A 22,502-nucleotide genomic window follows, 5' to 3' on the forward strand; every position below is an offset into this window, starting at 1 on the left:
CTTCCAAGAAGGGAAGTCGTCCCGTTGAAGAGTGGAGGTCGTCTGAATCCTTCTTATTGGGACATTCTGTGCATAAATAAACAAAGAAAATATCCCAAGACTTGGTCTTGGATTAGTAATCTTGCGGGAAGAAAAAAACTAGATTCGTGTTGCACTAATTTAAATTGATTAGTTAAATATTAAGTTATCGAAACACCAGTTTTAAAATTAATTAAAAAATTCCCCTTGTTCGATTGGTGGTTGCACCAAATCGAGGCGACTGCTCTGATACCACTTGTAGGACCGTTAGAGTCGATAGAGGGGGTGAATATCGATTCGCAAAATAAGAGTATAAGCGCAGCGGAAAAAGATAAAGTAGACACAAATATTTTTACTTCTCGAGCCCTGGACGACTCCTACTCAAGGCCGTGGTCCTTGACCACTTTCGTTGAGCAATCACTAGCAAGTCGAAATATGATTACAAAAAAAGTACAGGAGATGCTAGTAATAAGAAAGCAATACCGAAAAAAAGAAAATTAAACAAAAACCGGAAGAGCACTTTTGTCGGAGCGTTGTTGGTGTCGCACTTGAACATCGAGCAAGATCAGAAGAGTTCTCAACCAAAGTTGATTCAAGCTCCTGGGGCTTCTTTATATCGGCGCTGGATCCTTCCGGCGCACGGAGTGTGACGAATCGCTCAAATCAAGATGCTCCACGAGCGACGAGGTGTCCTGGATAAAATTCGCCCGGCCCGATCCTTCCGGCGCCTGACCTCGGCGCCCGAACCTTCGGGCGCCGGACCACCTTGTTCGAAATACTCCTTTTCCCGCAAAACAAGGTTAGTCCGAGGCAAATATATATCAGAAACAAATGGTTAGCATGCTTAAAGTTCAACAGATAGATAAAGAGAGTATGACTTAGATTCCGTCTTTCCGAGACCGGAATCTAGTCACGATCTCGACTTAGACATCCGAAATGGATCTAAGCCGGATCGACGCCTAATGTTCCCTTCCCGGGAACGCGTCCTCACAGTCACTCCCCTCCAATGACTTACCTCACTTACCTGCCAGACGTCCGGTCAGCCGTCGACCCGTCTGGACTTCTCGCCAAGCGTCCGGTCAGCCCGTCGACCCGCTTGGACTTCTCGCCAGCTATCCGGTCAGCCCGTCGACCTAGCTGGACTTCTCGCCAAGCGTCCGGTCAGCCCGTCGACCCGTCCAGGCGTCCGGTCAGCCCGTCGACCCGCTTGGACTTCTCGCCAGCTATCCGGTCAGCCCGTCGACCTAGCTGGACTTTTCCTGCACACTTGATCAAAGTGTCAGACAACAACACAACTAACTTAACCTATTTGTCATTCATCAAAACCTGGGTTAGACCGTTAGTGCTACCCGCACCAACACCTCCAACTCTTAACCACCAGTAGTTTTAGCTTCATATATGCTACAACAACCTGACAGGTACTAAACAAAAAGTGTTAATACATGTCATAACTATCATAGTCAACAATACATATACTAGCAGAAATGTATGATAAAAATATACTAACATACCTCCTATAGCTTGGAGATGTCCTGCTACTGCCTGGTCCCAAAACCCGAAAAAGTCACATTGAGAAAACCAAAACACGAAATCCAAAATACAAGAAAGTATGCATCATAAAACCTCGCTCTAATACCAAATAAATTGTCACACCCCAGAAGAGTCCTAGCCAGAGGAAAAATCCGACAACATCTCTTCTATACACATGACAATCTGAAATATTTATACAACCACAAATATACATCAGTCACACACAGCTGGAAAATATACACAACCACGTAATTATATATTAAACATCCCACGCAACTGTACTAAAAACACAACCACGCAATTATATATACTAAACAACCCACACGGCTGTACTAAAAACAAAAACACAACAGAAAATGATAGAAAACCATTACAAACCAAAAACAAGACTGCTAGCTGGCTAGGCTTACACCACACCACAAACAATACAAGACACCACATCACAACAATCCAGAAACAAATTCGGAATATACAAAACTAAGTATACTGAATACATAAACCAAATAAAGTATTAAAGAAACCAGAAAACAGGTCTTCTGATGTGACGTAGGACCAGCAGACAGGATACTCCAAGCGACTCCACAAATATCTATCTGAAGCCTGAAATAACAATATATCAACGGTGTGAGTTCAACAACTCAGCGGATACCAGATAGACAGGCATAATAAGTTATAACTAACAGTAATAATCATGCGGTACAGTTTCCTAAACAAAAGTAGGAAATGCAGACTGAAAATGGCTGAAGAAAACTGTACTCACCAAGACCTCCTATCCGGAACATAAGGGTCGTCAGACCATATACAAAATGTCACCTGTATACATGTCAAACATATGCAAACACAAAAATGTAACAATCAATATGTAGCAATCACAAGCAATAAATGCAATCATGCAAAATGATACAAAATGACATGTGGCACCCCTGACGTCAGTCAGACATCTCACACACGATAGTGAGACCGAATGGGTAGGGCTATGACAACTGTGCACTCTGCCATCACTGCTCCTGAGTGACCGAGTGGACAGGATACTGTCAGAGTACACCTATCTTCCTACCCCAAACAGAGTGGGGGAGTGCAATGCTCTTATCTCCCTGAGATAGTTCAGAAGAGGGATCCTTGTCGTGCTATCACGCTGCGTCACGCTACGCATGAGTGGACCAGCGAAGCATTGGCAGAGTAAACTGCACACACCCTACCTGACATACCACTAACCCATGAGTGGTTGTGTGTGCAGATCATGTAATTGGTGATATGCTCAACAATAATGGAGTCAACAATCGCTCAGCATGCAATCATGCAAGATGGTGCATGTCACTAAATATGTAGATACTGATAGTATACACCTCCATATAAAATGCACCAAAAAGGAAATAGATCATATAATGATCTAGGAATCGTAAATCAAAGTACACAAATCAGATGACAAATAACGAGTCTACTACACAGTAGGTCAATGTATGTCACTATTTCTAAGAACAGGAGTACACATGACAACAATCAAGATGGTATAAGCATGGATGTATAACAGATAAAGATATAGGAATACTACAAGAACCCAAATAGTGACATACAAAAGCAAATGCAACATAAAAATTACTACTAGCTATAAACTATTATACATATCTAAAATAACTATATCAAAGAGATAAGTCAGAAGTACCCGCCTTAATACGTAGATCGTGTCAAATCAATCTCATGTCAAGACGCTTGCCTCGAATCAACATCCTGCAGATCACATAATATATTTAGCTAATTACATATGAAGTAAATAGCTAAATAAAATCCCCAATCTAATTAGAGTAACTCTAATCAGACCATCATTAATTAATCCTAGTTAATAATTAACCTCAATTATTCCCATTCGTTGATCAACTTAGGGTTAACCATATGATCACCCCTAATAAATCTAGTGATCAAATCTAACCCAATATAAATCAACCCTATTCAATTCATCTCAATAAGAATTTACTAATCTCAATCTATACACCATCACAATCTCTTTAGAATAGGTATCCATAATTCCTCTACAATCAAATTACATTAAATCTATGCATAAACCATCATCCAAACTTACCCAGATCGGATGCTCCGCTGTGTTGGTACAATTTCCAGTAGGTCAAGGTTGACCTAGTTGACCAAGCGTAAACCTTGGTCATGGTTTCGATGTTTGACAATACAGAAAGACATGTAGACATGGGCAATGCAGGTGCAGTTGTCCATGCGGAGAGATACTGATCAGGGTCTGATCAGGTTGGATGAAGAAAAGTCAAGTAGGTCAAGGTTGACCGGATACTTGACTAGGAAGTCCTGGTGAGTGAAACCAGACAGTTCGGAAAGTCCTGGTGAGTGAAGCCAGGCAGATTGGAAATCCTGGTGAGTGAAGCCAGGTGAAAACCCTAGTGAGTGAAGCTAGGTGAAAGTGAAAGTCCTGGTGAGTGAAGCCAGGCAGGGGAAAGACCTGGTGAGTGAAGCTAGGCAGTTTGAAAGTCCTGGTGAGTGAAGCCAGGCAAGGGAAATCCAGATGGGTCAAGGTTGACCAGACATCTGGTGAAAAGTCCAAGCAGGGAGCTTGGCACAGGAAAAGTCCAAGTATGGAGACTTGGCACGGAGAAGACCAAGTTGGAGACTTGGCACGGAAAGTCGGAGAGGGCTCGGTAGCTTGTTCTCCGGACTGTGGTCAGAGAGGGTTCGGTAGCTCGTTCTCTAGATCGGACGAAGTCGGAGAGGGCTGTTATGTAACAACCACCCTCCTTACTACTACTCTGAGGGTGACCGCTACTGATTCTACTAACTACTATAAATGTAGCCTCTAACCATCCTTAGCATGGCAATGTAATTCTACTATGGCAGAACTCAAAAAAAAATACTAGCAAGTAACATTTCCAGATTTCTCTAGCAGGATCCCAAGTTTCCATAACAGCCACCACACACACACCATCAATGTCTCCTTGTCGCCTTCTTCTAGGCCACTTTAGCCTTTCCTTTATTTTTATCCATATCTGCAGTAGGAGGAAAAAGTAGTATCTATAAGCTAAAAGCTTAGTGAGTGCTTTCTACTCACAAAATCCGATAAGAAATGCATATACGTAAAAGAAAACAGGAGGTACATGCTCAACATGAAATAGAAGTGAAACTACATCATGCATCTCTAAAGGAAACAACAATTTATCTGGTTAGAATCTTTCAATTTAGATAAAAGAAACTTGTTATATTTGTTTCCAAATTTAATACTTTTATACTTTAAAATAATACTCAACTTTACTTGGGCCCGGCATTGTACCACTTTGCGCGCCTTTCTTAATGAGAATTGAGGTAGCTAATCCCAAAACCATTAAGACACTTCTAGACTTTATGTCTAGGGGCAACTTGGAGCCCATCCCTTGGACCTTGTGTCCGGTACATGCCTTTTTTTAAAATAAAATACTTTTCTTTATATCTTACTTTAAATACTTCTTCTGATAAAATGCCTTGGCATATCTTTGAGCACTTGATATGCTACTAATCCCAATTCTTAAAAAGAGTAGGGATTCTATTAAAAACTTTGGTCTCTTTTTTTTTTAAAACTTCTAACAGCAATACGGAAAACTAACTACAAACTCAAAATTTAATCAATCTATCTCATATTCATTGCTTATTAAAATCAAGCCAAAACTAATAAAACTTGTAAAGGAATATGAGCATTCTGATTAAGACTTTAATGTAGTTATCAACTAAAAGAATGCTGCTGTTATCATACTTTTAATCATGCACATTAAGCATATAAGGAACCAAAACCTAGCTTATTGCAAAATATTTCCTTAACTACTCTTCTAACTTCAAACTGTTCTAACATGGTTCTAAACTTAAGGAAATAAATTAAGCCATTAAAAGAAACCAACAGGACTCTCTCAAATAAGGTTGATCTACACCCATTGCATGGCACAAACTCAAATCTGACTTACTCAACCATAAAATGATCCCATAATCCACCTAGCATATTCGGATTTAACAATTATGGCAGCAACCATTATAAACCAACCCGAAACCACAGAAACTATAGTTGGTTCTTCATAGATTAGAGATCAAAAATCTTGTTAAGTCTAATCGAAGAATTCTTTACAGATCAAACTTCACAAAAGGATTTTGTCTAACTTCTTAGAGTACACGGTAGTAAAACAGCAACCCTAGCATGCTTCACAGGAACTCAAACAACCAGAAGACAAAAACAAATCGGAACTACTCCTACTGCAGGTGAGAAGCAACTCACCTTGGGTTCTTGAACTTACAACCGAAGAGATAGGGCTGCTAGGGTTCGGAGAAGTTGTTTTCCTCAACGATCTCTTGGTATCTACTTGTTCTTCTCGACGAGGGGATCACGAAGGTGTGGAGATCTCGTCGGAAGAAGTCCTCGCCGGCCGCCGAAGACAAGCCCTAGATTCGGCTCTGTTTCTGCCTGAAAGAGTCGGCGCCGTCGCGAGAGAGAAGAGGAGTTTAGGTTTTTTGTCCGAAAATCACTAAAGTCCTCTCTTTATAACCTAGGTAATTTGTTCTCTGTTAACCCTTAAATATTGTCCGTTCTCTCCTTAATTAACAATAGCCGCTGACACAGTTGGTTGGCTGCGTTCTGCTTAATACGCGGCTCGCGGGTTCGAGTCTCAGCTGCAACTATTTTTTCTTTCTATTTATTCTCTATTCATTAACTACTGCTTAGGTATTATTCGCTCCATATAAGGTTAACAAAAATCGTGTAGCTCAGTTGGTTGGTTGGGCCGATTACAGCTTGGGCCCGAGAAGCTGGGTTCGAATCCTAGCTCTTGCACTTTGTTTTTTTTTTTTTTAACTTTCTCCACTCGGTAATAATACCAAACGAACTCCAAAAATTACATAAAAATAATCTAAAAATTCCTAAAAATCTCTAGAATATTTTAAAAGTATTTTCAGACATTTTCAAAGATATTTAGAACTCAAAATAAGGAAAATTTGGTCGTTACATGTTAGGACCAAAAGTAGCTAGAGGGGGGGTGAATAGCTCGTCGCGTTCGCTCGGTGCTCGGCGTTGCTTGTTCCTTCAAAGATGTGCAGCGGAAATACAAAGAAACAAATCACACAACGCTAACAAGGTTGGTTTACTTGGTATCCACCTCACAAGAGGTGACTAGTCCAAGGATCCACACCTACGCACGCACCCTCCACTAATAAAACTCTCCTTTATGGTAACTACCAAGGGCGGAGAAGCCCTACAAGACTCAGTATAAGAAGAGAGGGAAAGGATACAAGAAATACAAGCTTACAAGCTTACAATGAGTACAAACCCTAACCCTAGCTTCTCTTCTTTGACTTTGATCCGCCTCTTGACTTGGAAACCTTCCAAGATCCTTCAAGAACTGACGATCTGAGCTTTGGGAGCTGGCGAGAAACTGGAGTGAATCGGAGAAAGATATCGCAGCCAACGACGCCAACGATCGGATCCCGATCGATTCGAATATTCCCAATCGATCGGAGGCTTTTGATCGATCCACGGATCGATCGGAATGTCTGGAACAGCTGGATCGATCCACGGATCGATCCGGCGCTTATCGCGCGAATCACTCGCCCCAATCGATCCACCGATCGATTTGGACATCTGGATCGATCCACGAATCGATCCGAGGCTCGCTAAGAAAGGCCTGGATCGATCCATCGATCGATCCAAAGACTTGGTTTTTGCCAAAACCAAGTCCCAAGCCTCTCAAACCAACATCCGGTCAACATCCGGTCATACCATGCATAGCATCTGGTCACTCCTTCGACCTGAGGACTTCCCACCAAGTGTCCGGTCAATCCCTTTGACCCACTTGGACTTTACTCGTCGTGCAAGTATCCGGTCACTCTCTTGTCCTACGGACTTCCCGATGTCCGATCATCCTCGATCCATCGGATTTTCCTTGTTCACTCACGGGACTTTCACCGCCTAGCTTCACCACTAGGACTTTCACCGGCTTCACTCACCGTGATTTCCAACTGCCTAGCTTCACTCACTAAGACTTTCACCGTCTAGTTTCACTCACCACTCACCAGGCTTTTTCCACTCCTCGGCTTCACTCACCGGGACTTTCCAACTGCCTAGCTTCACTCACTAGGACTTTCACCGCCTACTCACCGGACTTTCACCTAGCTTCACCCACTAGGGCTTTCCAACCGCCTAGCTTCACTCACTAGACTTTCACCTGGCTTCACTCACTCAGCTTCACTCACCGGGACTTTCACCCAGCTTCACTCACTAGGGTTTTCACCTGGTTCACTCACGGGACTTTCACCTAGCTTCACTCACTAGGTTTCACTGGTTTCACTCACCGGGACTTTCACCCAGCTTCACTCACTAGGACTTTCACCCAGCTTCACTCACTAGGGTTTTCCTGGCTTCACTCACCGGACTTCCCTGTATCCGGTCAACCTCGACCTACTTGACTCTTCTTCAATCAATTTCTTATTGTCAAACATCTAAACTCAAACCAAGACTCAGCTTGGTCACCCAGTCAACCTTGACCGGGGATGTTGCACCAACAATCTCCCTTTTGATGTTTGACAATACCACAATAACACTTATAATACTAAGTTAGGCTAATCCTATAGCCTCAATCTTCACTAGGTAATGAACATATAAATTAAGCTCTTCATTCTCCCCTAAGAACTCCCTCTAGGTAATGAAAGCCTAACACACCCATTCATAGGTCCTTTCATTCTTCCCTCGCACACATCAACCCATGCCCCATTTTGGGTACACATCAACAAATCCATTTGTTGACTCCCTGAAAAGTTACTCATCATTGTTCACAACATCACTCGTGTGATCAACACGATAATGAAGGTCTCATACCCTTCATTTATCCTTAACTTCTCCTCAATGTAGACAAATACCCAACCTTGAGCATTATCTAACCACTTGAGTTCCCACTTGAAATAATGAGGATATCCACCCCCTTTCAAGTTCAAAAGCTCATACATGAGCATTTTCTTTAAAGAAGGTTAACCACCTTCCAAGGTTCATGAAAAGTAATTTTTCATGTCTTTAAAGAGTCTCTCCCCTAAAGACATGGTGGTGACTTCTGTCATTGCACCAACAATGACTTGGAATCCCTAAACCTTTAGGAAACCCAAATTTAGAAGTTTTGAGGTTCAAATACTCAAAATTTGAAACAAACCTCAACATAAACTTCAAGCCTTCCTTAACTAATCCATCCTTGTTTCATCAAAACACCCCCTTGATGTATACAAATGTATTTTAGGGTTTGGAATGATTACCTAGACTCAAAGAGGTTCAAAGATGCTGAAATCAAGCCTTCCCAGCCAAAACTTGGATCGATTGGAGTTGGATTCCAATCGATTGAACCTTCACGAATCGATCCACGATCGATTGGACATACTGGATCGATCGGTCGATCGATCCAGCTCATGATTCAGGCTTTCAAATCGATCCACGGATCGATTCGGCACTCAATCGATCCATGGATCGATCAGACTCGATAGTTGCTGAAATTCCATTTCAATCATAAACCCCTAGAAAATTCTACAAAATCCAAAATCATGAAATTTCGTGTAGACATTATTTAGGGCATACTTAATCATGGAAAATAGCTTTCATGAAAATACATCATATTTTCAAAGATTGACACAAACTTGAAAACTTGCAAAAACTTTAGTGTTTTTCTTCAAGTTTGTGTCTAACTATTCAATGGTGATTACTATCAAAAGATAGCCTTCACCAAGGTTTTCCAAAAACATTTTAAAAACATTTTCAAAACCAATATCCCATCATGTTCCTTGAGCATAATGCACATGACTTGTACATTAGCTTTCCCAATGATGGGAAAACACATAACTATGTGTTTTGATGAACCTAAAACTCAAAAGAATGCACTAAATCAACATCTTGAGTTTTGTTCATCTTCCTAACATCTCACTTGTATCTAATGTACACTAAAACACGGACAAGTCACCTTATAGTCCTTGTGAGATGTGGGATTTTGATTTTTCCCTAATCTAGGGATCATGCATATCTATCTAGGCATTCTAGAGATATTAGACATCCACCTAGGATGTCACTTGTCAATAATCGTTGTTAAATGTCATTCGTCCTTAATTACAAGGAATTAAACTTAATGCATGATTATGTTATGGCATATATCAAAAGAAAATAATTTTCAAAAGAAAATATCCTATTACTACATGATGTATGAATGCCATGACATGGTATTTTTAGAGTTTTCATAATAAAACAATGAATTCAAAAATAGACATGATGTCATGGCATATGATGGGCAAGCAATCATGGCAATGTTTAGCATAAATAAAATATACCTAGATTACCTATCTAAATATCCTTAATCACTTAGCTAAACTCAAAATATACCACTTGTTTTAACTTAAAACGATACCACTTGTTTTAATTTAAAACATTAAACCTAGATTGCCCTAACTACTTCAAAGAAATGCCAAAACCTAAATTGACATTTCTTATTTCTCTTGATTTGTTTATGCCACTTAATAATTAAACATATCCTCAAATGTTGGCATATTTCATTTTTCCACAAGAGTAGCACTAAGAAAATACCAAAGTCCCAACTTGGTATTTCTTATATTTTTCTAATTTGTGCCTTTTTAAGATAAAATCAATTTTTCCACCAATAGACACATGTTACTCTTTCAAGAAGTAATCAATAGGTCCATTTCATTTTCAAAGGTTAACTAAAACCTTGAAAATGCTCCTTGAGTGTCAATTTCCTCAAAGTTGGGTTAACTACCCTTCTAATCGGAGTTGACACTCTCTAACCCATCTATGGGGTAGAGAAGATGCTCCTAGGAACCCAACACCTATTGGTGCTCCTTGGATGCTCTAGGTACTTACTAGGGATAACTTCCCTAGATACCTTCCTAGTGACCTTGTTGGGCTTCTTAGAAGCCTTGGTCACACTTTCTAGGTCAACTCTAGGGATAGCCTCCCTTGTGACCTTGTTAGTGACTTTCTTAGACTTCTTAGAAGTCTTAGTCACTTTGGTTGCAAAGATACTTCTAGGGATATCTTCCCTTGTATCTTTGACTTGACCTCTAGACTTAGGGTTTGTTCCATAGCTATATGGAACCCTATGATAACTAGGCACATCCTTTTTAGCTTTGGGTTTGTATCCCAAACCTCTATAGCCATTGGATGACCTTTGTGCTCCTAGCCCTAGGTATTGCTCATTTTGCCCTTTAAGGATATTCTCCATCCTTTTTAGGGTCTTTTCTAGTTTGTCAAGTCTTGACCTCAAGACTTGATTTTCTATCATTAAATCCTTAGGTTTTGGTCCATGAGCATTTTTGATCTTGGGCATGTGTCTATTTTCCTTAGTGTTCCCGCCCAAGTGTCTATCTACCTTCCTAACCTTAGGTTGGGTAGTTTTGGCATGTAGGGCCACATGTTTTTCCTTAAAGCCCTCATGCTTTCTATTCTTATGGTAAATTGCATTAAAATGATAAAAGTTAGAACTATCATGCTTTTCACCATAATGTAAGGGGTAGGCTCAATAAAAGATACCTTCTTCTTTACCTTTGATCCCGTCCGAGCCCCTTGAGGAGTCTTCCCTGAGGGGAGGTCAAATGCCATTGGATCGCCTGAAAAGGGCTAGCCTCCTGACTCTGTGAGAGAAATCTCCTTGTGGCTCCCTTTTTGTGCCAGGCCCTTCTTCTTGGCCAATTTAGGGCACTTGCTCTTGTAGTGCCCATGTTCCCTACACTCAAAGCATATAATATGATTTTTATTTTTAATTGAAATATTTATACCTTTGCTTGTAGGGGTGGCATCTTTTCCTTTGGATCCGGAGGTAGAAGCTTCCTCTTGATCCGATCTTGATTCTCCTCCATTTGATTTTTCTTGACTCGTGGAGGTAGAAGCTTCTTCAATCTCTTCATCTCTTGACCCGGATGTAGAAGCTTCTCCTTCTTCTTGATCCGGTGTCACCAAGGATTGCTCCCCCTCAATCCTAGAGGTGGAGGCTTCATCATCTTGAATATGAAACAAGGAGTATGCTCCCTCCTTGTTCCCTTCGTTGCATTCCCTTGAGGATGAAGCTTCTTGGATTTCCTCTTCTTCGGAGGTTGAGCATCTCTCAACCTCGGAGTCCTCCTCTTGGTCTTGCTCCAAAGAGTCACCCTCTCTGGATTCTTCATGATCTTGTACAGTGGAGGGGATCTCTTCATGAAGCTTGGCCAATTTGCTCCATAGTTCCTTTGCATCTTCAAATTCTCCAATTTTGCAAAGGATGGTGCTTGGCAATAAATTGACCAAAAGCTTGGTCACTTTGTCATTTGCCTCGCACCTTTGGACTTGCTCCGGGCTCCATTTGCTTTTCTTTAGAACTTTGCCCTTTGAATTTCTTGGAGCCTTGAAGCCTTCCATTAGAGCAAACCATTGCTCTATCTCCATCATAAGAAAATTTTCGATTCTTGATTTCCAAGAATCGAAACTCGTAGAAGTGTATGGTGGAGCCACCCTCGTGTCAAATCCAAGCTCATCTTGGAATTGCATCTTGAAGTTGAGCTTGATAAAGTCTTGAACTTGAAGAATTTACTCCAACTTCTTCACCCTCTAGCTTTTCTTGATATGTTTGCCCCTTCCGGCGGTGATTCCGGTGAAGAGCAACCTTGCTCTGATACCATTTGTTAGGACCAAAAGTAGCTAAGGGGGGGTGAATAGCTCGTCGCGTTCGCTCGGTGCTCGGCGTTGCTTGTTCCTTCAAAGATGTGCAGCGGAAATACAAAGAAACAAATCACACAACGCTAACAAGGTTGATTTACTTGGTATCCACCTCACAAGAGGTGACTAGTCCAAGGATCCACACCTACGCACGCACCCTCCACTAATAAAACTCTCCTTTATGGTAACTACCAAGGGCGGAGAAGCCCTACAAGAAGAGAGGGAAAGGATACAAGAAATACAAGCTTACAAGCTTACAATGAGTACAAACCCTAACCCTAGCTTCTCTTCTTTGACTTTGATCCGCCTCTTGACTTGAAACCTTCCAAGATCCTTCAAGAGCGATCCGAGCTTTGTGAGTCCTGTGGAGGAGTGGCGAAATCTGGAGTGAATCGGAGAAGAGATATACCGCAACGCGACTGCGGCTCAAATACGACGCAACGGTCGGATCGATTTGAATATTCCCAATCGATCGGGAGGCTTGGATCGATCCACGGATCGATCCAGGCTGCTACTGGAAACGCTGGATCGATCCACGGATCGATCCAGCTCCTAGATCCGATCCAAGGCTATCATCGATCGAATCGGACACCTGGATCGATCCACGAATCGATCCGGAGGCTCTGGATCATAGGAAGGCCGGATCGATCCATCGATCGATCCAAGACTTGGTTTTGCCCAAAACCAAGTCCCAAGCCTCTCAAACCAACATTCGGTCAACCTTGACTGTTGATACATCATGCATAGCATCTGGTCAACCTTGACCTGCTGGGACTCCCACCAAGTGTCGGTCAATCCTTTGACCCACTTGGACTTTACTCGTCGTGCAGTATCCGGTCACTCTCTTGTCCTACGGACTTCCACCGGATGTCGATCATCCTCGATTTTTCCACTGCTCGGCTTCACTCACCAGGACTTTCACCTGCCTAGCTTCACTCACTAGGACTTTCACCTGGCTTCACTCACCAGGATTTCCAATCTGCCTAGCTTCACTCACTAGGGCTTTCCTTCTGCCTGGCTTCACTCACCAGGACTTTCCAATCTGCCTAGCTTCACTCACTAGGACTTTCACCTGGCTTCACTCACCAGGACTTTCACCTGCCTAGTTTCACTCACTAGGGCTTTCCAATCTGCCTAGCTTCACTCACTAGGACTTTCACCTGGCTTCACTCACCAGGACTTTCACCTGCCTAGCTTCACTCACTAGGGCTTTCCAATCTGCCTAGCTTCACTCACCATGACTTTCACCTAGCTTCACTCACTAGGGTTTTCACCTGGTTTCACTCACCAGGACTTTCACCTAGCTTCACTCACTAGGGTTTTCACCTGGTTTCACTCACCAAGACTTTCACCTAGCTTCACTCACTAGGACTTTCACCTAGATTCACTCACTAGGGTTTTCCTTCTGCCTGGCTTCACTCACCAGGACTTCCCTGTCAAGTATCCGGTCAACCTTGACCTACTTGACTCTTCTTCAATCAATTTCTTATTGTCAAACATCTAAACTCAAACCAAGACTCAGCTTGGTCACCCAGGTCAACCTTGACCTGAGGGATGTTGCACCAACAAGGGCTCGGTAGCTCGTTCTCCGGACTAGGTCAAGAGAGGGCTCGGTAGCTCGTTCTCAGGACCATTTAGGGTTTAGGGCTGGAGCTCTAAACCTGGATCGGTCTGGTGACCGATCCAATGATCTGAGTATCTCGATCGGTCGGTGGACCGATCGGATAACAACGAAGGGTTACGTAAGTCATCGATCGATGCAGACGATCAGGAGTGAAGAAAGAAGCTCCTGATCGGTCCGGGGACCGATCAGGAGAGTCGATCGGTCTCCACGATCGATCGAGAGACGAGTGCGATTCTCTGTCTGTGAGAGAGCTGGGAGAGCTGGGATCGGTCTAGGGACCATGCTTCAGCCTGATCGGTCTAGAACTATCCGTTGGCTCACAACGGTCTTCTGTCTTCTGGCTTCTTCTTCGCAGGTGGATGCAAGTATAAAAGAGGCTGAGGGCTCCTACAGACGAAGACTACTTCTTACTTCTTCTTCTCCGAAGCTTCTGCTTCTTCTTGATCTTCTTCTTGCTTCTGCAAGTTATTTCTTCTGCTGTTCTAGAGCTTTGTTAAGCTCGCTTCCGAAGCTTCGCGTGAGCTTCCTCGACTTCTTCGACTATTTTCAGCTGCTGCTGTGATTCTATGAAGTTGGTGCTTAATCTACAGATTTCAGTCGACGACGAGAAGGCAAGCAAGAGTTGTTACATTCATCTTTATATTTGTATCTTGCTGTGATTCTTGTACTTGTACTCTGATCTTGCTGTTGCAAGAGTTTGTGGTGAGGTTTCTCCACCCAGAAGAAGTTCTTATTAGCCGGTTTTCCGGGACGGATTGATAGGCTTCGTCCACCTTACGGACACGCCGAGGAGTAGGAGTTTCATCTCCGAACCTCGTTACATCGTCGAGTTCGAGTTTGAGGTTTGATCTTTCCTTTTTGCGTTTCTATTTAGTTATTTCCGCTGCGCTAACCCTAATCGTAGGAAGAAACGAGCAATTTGGTGTCGGCTATTCACACCCCCCCTCTCTAGCTGAGTACGACGATCCTAACAAGTGGTATCAGAGCGAGGTTGCTCTTCGTCGGATTAACACCCAAGGGAGCACAAGCTAGAGAATGGATGGACTTGGAGAAGACGTCACGATTCCACCCTTCTACGATCGCAATGACTTCGCGTTTTGGAAGGTAAGAATGAAGTACTTTCTTATGACTAACTTAGTTAATTGGAATTGTGTACAAGTAGGTTTTGTTCCTCCAAGGGATGGAGAAGGAGAAATTCTTGAGAAGAAAAGGTGGACGAAGGAACAAATCCACCAATTCGTAATCAACGACGAGGTAATGAAAATTTTTGAATTCTCATTACCTAACGATATCTTGTGTAAGATAGGTGGTTACAACAATGCCAAGGAATTGTGGAACAACTTGGCCAAGCTCCATGAGGGAAGCTCCAATTCAAGTCATGAAGAGGAGTCAAGTGAGTCAAGTAGCTCACTTCATGGAGGTAAGGAATTAGAAGTTGAGGGCTACTCAACATCTAAGGAAGAGGAGGAGGAGAGTTCTTCTTCAAGATTGGAGCAAGAAGAAGAAGTCTCTACTTCCGGAAGGGATGAAGAAAAGAGCTCACATCCGTCCTCAACCCTAGGTAACTCAAGCCATTTAATTTCAAACAAATTACACATAATGTGCTTTGAGTGTAGGGAATTTGGGCATTACAAGAGTAAGTGTCCAAAGAGGGTTAGGAAGACTCCACCGGCGCCAAAGGTCAAGGAAGCCGGAGTCCCGACACGCAAAGGCAAGGAGCACGTGGTGTGCTTCCAATGCAAGCGAAAGGGACACTATAGGAGTCAATGTCCGAGGGGGAGGCAACCTCACAAGGACAAGAAACCGAGCACGTCAATAGGGGGAGCTAAGGCAAACCCTAAGGTAACATTTAAGTCTCATTCATGCAATAAGACACATGCTAGTAGTTTTGTTGCAATTGCTAATAATGATAAGCATGTTAATTATAGGAATCAATATATATGCTTAGGTGCTAAACATGTTAGCTTGAATAAGGACAACTCTAGAAATGTCAACCCTAGGATTAACTCATCTAAGATTAAGGGAAACCTAGATAGGAATCCCAAAACTACTAGACATATGCCTAGGAGTACCTCAAAGAACAATGACAAATTAAAACTTGAGGTATTAGAAAAGGAGAATCAAGTCTTGAGGTCAAGACTTGACACTTTAGAAAAGACCCTTAAAAATTTAGAGAAGTCAACTCTAGGGTCTAAGGGTCAAAAACCCAAGTCCAAGGACATGAAAGGTTTGGGTCACAAACCTAAGTCCCAAGTGGTCAAGCCCACTTATCACAATGTTCCATTCGATTATGGAACAAAATCTAATGTTCCATTCGATTATGGAACAAAATCTAGGGCTAGGAAGGTCATCACCAAGGTCACAAGGGGAGTCGCCTCTAGGGTTGATCTTGATGAGTCTCAAATGACTAAAGTTTTAAAGCCTAGGAGGGTCATTAGGAGGGTTGCTAGGGAAGTCATCCCTAGTGAATATTTAGTGAACCCAATGAGCTCCAATAGGTATTGGGTTCCTAGGAGCGTGATTCCATCACACTAGATGGTTTAAGGTATGCCAACCTCACTTGAATAGGTAGTTAACCTAATCATGGCAAAAGGTGGCACTTTAGGAATTTTCAAGGTGTAATCAAGCCTTGAAAATGAAATGGAAAAATTATTCCTAAGGTGATTAGGATGTGTCAATCACATTTGAGGAGTTTCCTAGAGTCAATCTAATTGGCACATAATTAACCAAAAATCTTTGGTATATGATTTTAGGTCTATTACTCTTAGGAATATAGAACCTATGGCAAAATGATCAAAATTATCAAAAATGGCAACTAAGGTTAGAAGTAGGTATTTCCTATACCTTTACATGTTATTTGCCATATATTTTTTGTCATATGTCATATCATGACATCATATTTAATTTAGTATCATTTGAAATGTCATGATAATGCTTAGGTTATTTATATGTCATGCCTTAGTTAGAGTTTCACACTTTATGTCATGACATCATGACACTGGCACATGTTTTCATTTATGATACTATTTTATGTCATGTCATCATCTTTTGCATTTATAATCAATTAATTTGATTTAAGGACAAAAACATAATTTGATATGGAAATCAAATTGTTGTTTAGAAAATGCATGAGAACTTAGCTTAAGACGACCTAAACTCATGTCTCACATCAAAATTGACTTGAATGTATTTGATACACCTTAGATGTGTGTGAGATATTAGGATGATGAGTTAGGATCAAGGTGCATAGTTCTTGTACCTAGATGAGCCTAATTCTAAATTGGGGATCATAGGGAAAGCTTGTGTACAAGTCATGTACATTTGGCCCTAAGATTGTGGTCCCAAATTAAAGGGTTTAAAATCATTTTAAAATTGATTTGAAAAACCTTGATGAAGCTTTTCTAGTGATAGCATTCATCATTGAACAAGTGATACAAAGAGTGATTAACTTTGAGCTATTTCAAAGACTTTTGAACTTTGTATCAAGATTTGAAAATGGAAGTTATTTTCATAGAAAACTATTTTTCCATGATAGTATATATTATGAGGAATGTATCCTCAAAATTTCACAATTTTTGGAGTTTTATGTAATTTATTAGGGGTTTCTGAATTTCGCTGAAGGAAAATCAGAAATCAGAACCTATCAGTACCTGGATTGGTCACTGGACCGATCCAGGGAAGGCTGGATCGGTCTGGTGACCGATCCAGGGGACTTCTGATCAGTCTGGTGATCGATCAGGGCGTGCCAAGTTGCTGAAATTCAACTGGTTGTCTGAAATTTCAGCTCGGGAATTGGTGTTTTAGAGTTCTAAAGGTTTGAAACTCTCCAAGACATTGTTGATGCAATGGTCAAGGGGGAGTTGACTTTTAGGGGGAGTGTTACCTATTGGTCAAGGGGAGTTGACCTTTAGGGGGAGTTGTCATGAGTGATATGGGATTATCACTAAATTGACTATTGACATTAGTATCAAGGGGGAAATTAAGGGTTTCAATGAAAGGTATGGGACTTTCATTAGGAAGAAACTCTTGACCTTGATTCACTCTTTTTAATATGTGTCAAAAAGGGGAAGAATGGAGAATGTCAGGAGAATGTTCAAGGAAGAACATTGGAGTTAGTGGGAGAGTTTGTTGATCACAATGAATGAAGTTGTGAACAACGATAACTTACTCTTCAGGAGGAGAGTTTGTTGATGTGTGCCAATAGGGGGAGAATGAAGGGTTTAAGTTAGACTTTCATTATCTAAGAAGGAGGTTGTCTTCTTAGAAGGAGAATGTAAGGTTGTAACTTATGTTTCATTACCTAGTGGCATGAAGAAAGTTGAGGCTATTGGATTAGCCTAACTTAAAGGTATTGTCAAACATCAAAAAGGGGGAGATTGTTGGTGCAATTTCCAGTAGGTCAAGGTTGACCTAGTTGACCAAGCGTAAACCTTGGTCATGGTTTCGATGTTTGACAATACAGAAAGACATGTAGACATGGACAATGCAGGTGCAGTTGTCCATGAGGAGAGATACTGATCAGGGTCTGATCAGGTTGGATGAAGAAGAGTCAAGTAGGTCAAGGTTGACCGGATACTTGACTAGGAAGTCCTAACTGGGATGTTAGGCGTTCGGAAAGTCCCTGTAAGTGAAACCAGATTGGAAAGTCCCACGGTGAGTGAAGCAGATTGGAAATCTGGTGAGTGAAGCGGTGAAAACCCTAGTGAGTGAAGCTAGGTGAAAGTGAAAGTCCAGTGAGTGAAGCAGACGGTTGGAGAAAGTCTGTGAGTGAAATTAGGCGGTTAGGAAGACTGGTGAGTGAAGCAGCAGGAAAGACCAGTGAGTAAAGCTAGGCGGTTTGGAAGTCCCAGTGAGTGAAGCGGGGAAATCCAGATGGGTCGAGGTTGACCAGACATCTGGTGAGTCCAAGCAGGGAGCTTGGCACGGAAAAGTCCAAGTATGGAGACTTGGCACGAGAAGACCAAGTTGGAGACTTGGCACGGAAAGTCGGAGAGGGCTCGGTAGCTTGTTCTCCTGACTCGGAGAGGGCTCGGTGGCTCGTTCTTTGGACTCGGAGAGGGCTCGGTGGCTCGTTCTGACTAGGTCAAGAGAGGGCTCGGTAACTCGTTCAAAGGACCATTTAGGGTTTAGAGCTAGAGCTCTAAACCGGATCGATCTGGTGACCGATCCCGATACGCTGAGTATCCGATCGGCCCGTGGCCGATCGGATAACAAACGAAGGGTTACGTAAGTCATCGATCGAGACCGTCGAGGAGTTGAGCCAACTTTCGTGAATGAACCGATCGATCGGGGACCGATCGTGGAGTCGATCGGTCTCCACGATCGATCGAGACGCAACCACCTCTCTTATAGAGAGGTGGGATCGGTCTGTTGGAGCCTGATCGGTCCCGGGACCGATCGAGGCTGACCGATCGGGCTTGACTGATCGGCCCACTAAGGCTGAGCCGCTTCGCTCTCATCTTACGGCTTTTCTTGCAGTGGATGCGGTATAAAAGAGGCTAAGGGCTTCAGACGAAGACTACTTCTTACTTCTTCTTCTCCCTTACGCTTCTTCTTGATCTTCTTTTTGCTTCGCAAGTTATTGCTTCTTCTGTTCTAGAGCTTTGTTAAGCTCGCTTCAAGCTTCGCGTGAGCTTCCTCGACTTCTTCGACGGGTTTCAGCTGATTCTGTGAAGTTGGTGCTTAATCTACAGATTTCAGTCGACGACGAGAAGGCAAGCAAGAGTTGTTACATTCATCTTTATATTTGTATCTTGCTGTGCTTCTTGTACTTGTACTCTGATCTTGCTGTTGCAAGAGTTTGTGGTGAGGTTTCTCCACCCAGAAAGAGTTCTTATTAGCCGGTTTTCCGGGGACTCATCCACCGACGGATTAATAGGCTTCGTCCACCTTACGGACACGCCGAGGAGTAGGAGTTTCATCTCCGAACCTCGTTACATCGTCGAGTTCGAGTTTGAGGTTTGATCTTTCCTTTTTGCGTTTCTATTTAGTTATTTCCGCTGCGCTAACCCTAATCGTAGGAAGAAACGAGCAATTTGGGGTCGGCTATTCACACCCCCCCTCTCTAGCCGAGTACGACGATCCTAACACGCTGTAGGATTCACAGCTACAGAAGCTTGCTACTGGAAATTCATGATCGAAGCTACTACGAAGCTGCTGTCACCTAAACCAAATCTCCAAATCAGTTCTAAGTCTAGATCCAACACACAAATCATATACTAGACAACAAATTACCTCAAATGTGGCAGTCAATATCAAGGCACCCTCAAGCGATGATGTCGATGAAATCATCCATGACCTGCTGTTGGCCAAACATGGCCAGACATCCCTTCCAAAGATCCACAGCAAGGCGTTATCTCCAGCGAAGCCTTGTCACACATGGAGGAGAAGAAGATAGCGCCAACTAGAGCAGAAGTAGGTTCTGTTGCCCATAAGATCTGGAGAAGAGCTTGACCTCGGCTTAGTGTATTGGAATTCGGTGGCGCTACTAGGCGAAGCTTGGCACTGTGAACGAATGGTGATGCCCTAGTGGTAGAGGTTTAGCCGAAGGATCTGAGGTCGAGATCGGGGTCGCGGCGTACAGAGGCAGCGACTACAGGTCGACGGCTCCCCGCCCTTGGCCGACGACTCCCCTGCATGAGGTGGCTCGAAAGGAACTAGATGTGCATGGAGGAGGAGAGCAGTAACCCTCAGCCGACAGTGAATCGAGGGTCAGCGACGACGGATCAGGTGTCGGCGTCGGTGAGAAGCCGTGGAGGTTAGGGCACAGGTGAAGAAGATGAGGAGGGGGATCGGGGCTATTTGGAGAAGAGGAAGACGATGGCAGAGAGGGGAGGAAATTCAACAAAAGAAGAGGAAGAAATCGGTGTCGGGTGAGGGAGATGGAGAGCTCGGGGAAGAGGTGGCGACGGCGCGAGCTCACCGAAGAGGAAGAGGGGAAGAGGAGGAGTTCGGCGTGGAGGAAGAGAAAATAAAAAGAATTAACTTAGGTTAGATAATTAAGGTTAAATTCCTCAATTAATTCCCATCTTTAGATATTCCAAATTAATTTTTTTCAAACCTATAATTTCATCCTCTCAAAATACTGCATACAAATTCTAAAAAATTCTCTAAAAATTAAAAATTTCCTTAATGCTATTCGTCCATAAAATTTTATTATTTTATTATTATTTGATTTCGGTATTTCACATCTACAATATGTAAAAAAAAGTTGGTAATTGTATTGTTCAGGTCATGATGTTCATGTGATTATAATCTTCCCTTACCTTACTGTTCCAGTCCGAGTACGAGGGATGGATCAATTTCCACAGAACGTGGTGTTGTTGACTCAATGTTATGCCACATATTGCCTGACATGGATTTGCGTCTTCTCTTGTCAAATCGATCCTCCTCCAACTGCTCGTAGTCGTAGATGTCCGCCCCTAGTAACTATAGGAAACAAACTTGGACAAAATGCTTTAGAGTCAGCGGAGTGGAGCGCTTTTCGGCCGTCCGACATTCAAGTTAAGAATAATGTGGAGAAGGAAGAAAATAGATTGAAAAATGAAAGAGGAAATGTAGTGTGTTTTTAGAAGAGAGCCCTCCTATCCGTTGGAATCATCACCTTACTTATAGAAACAGAAGAGTGACATTTTTCTGGATGACAATACCATTTCTGGCAGCGGCTGCTGCATAACTTTCATCTTTTTTGATTTTTTTTTTGGTAACTGACGCCTCTTTTTCCACACATGTAATTGCTGCCCGTTGATGTTATAAGCCTTTAACACCCATCTCAGAATGATGCATTTTCCTTTACTGAACTTGATCGAAAAATGTATGATGCCTCTGATCTCTTTGTGAATATTGCCGAGCTCTTTAAATAGTACTATCGAGCACAGGATAATTACTATCGAGTTCAATAAAACTCTTGATAAACACCGCCAAGCTCTTTAAATAGTACTGTCGAGCTCATGAAAATTATTGCCGAGCTCACTAGAGGGCACTACCATGCTCCTGATAATCATTGACGAGCTCTTTAACTAGTACTACCAAACACATGATAATTACTGCCGAGCTCACTAAAGAACATTGCCAAGCCATTGACGATCATTGTCTAACTCTTGCCAAATCCAATTTGTTAGGACACTTACGAGCTAGGGGATGAATAACTTCTATCGCTTTTTGGCTCGCTTTGTGCTCGTCATTGAATGCACATTGGAAACTTCAATCAACTTGGATGCTATATACGATATGCACTACACCTTGATTTGATTTGGTATTCACCTCCTTAAGTTGACTAATCTAAAAGTCTAATTTTTACTCAGTTTCCACTAAAAACTTCCTCCTTCTTAGAAACCTTCTAAAAGATAATAAGCCTCTTACAAGCTTGAGCTTAAGAATGCAAAAAGAAGGGAAAAATACACAAGCAAATTAAAGTAAATAAACTTTACATATGAGATCTTTTGGATGCTTGCTTATTGCTTTGGGTAGCCTCTTGATGTTTAGAAATATAGTAACACTTAACCTCTAACCCTCAAGAACCGACACCTTAAAATCACCACGAAACCCCTTTTCTAGGGTTGTTTTCAGACTGACAGATGTCTCCCAATCGATTGGTATTACCTCCAATTGGTTGTCACATCAAATTTGATAGTTCAA

At 42.3% G+C, this 22,502-nt stretch overlaps 1 long non-coding RNA gene across 2 annotated transcripts; it reads right to left on the reverse strand.

Moving 5' to 3' along the window:
• Nucleotides 1–1,897: 1,897 nt before the first annotated feature.
• LOC121980333 lies at nt 1,898–21,039 on the reverse strand. Of its 2 annotated transcripts, XR_006111498.1 has the most exons (3): nt 20,100–21,017; nt 2,309–2,361; nt 1,898–2,148 (listed from the first exon to the last, which is right to left on the reverse strand). It is a non-coding gene; the product is annotated as an uncharacterized LOC121980333 (long non-coding RNA). The 2 variants fall into 2 exon arrangements; XR_006111497.1 differs by lacking the exon at nt 2,309–2,361 and having other exon boundaries at nt 20,100–21,039.
• Nucleotides 21,040–22,502: the final 1,463 nt, after the last annotated feature.

This window comes from Zingiber officinale, chromosome 5A, assembly GCF_018446385.1.
Source record: "Zingiber officinale cultivar Zhangliang chromosome 5A, Zo_v1.1, whole genome shotgun sequence".
NCBI lineage: Eukaryota > Viridiplantae > Streptophyta > Magnoliopsida > Zingiberales > Zingiberaceae > Zingiber > Zingiber officinale.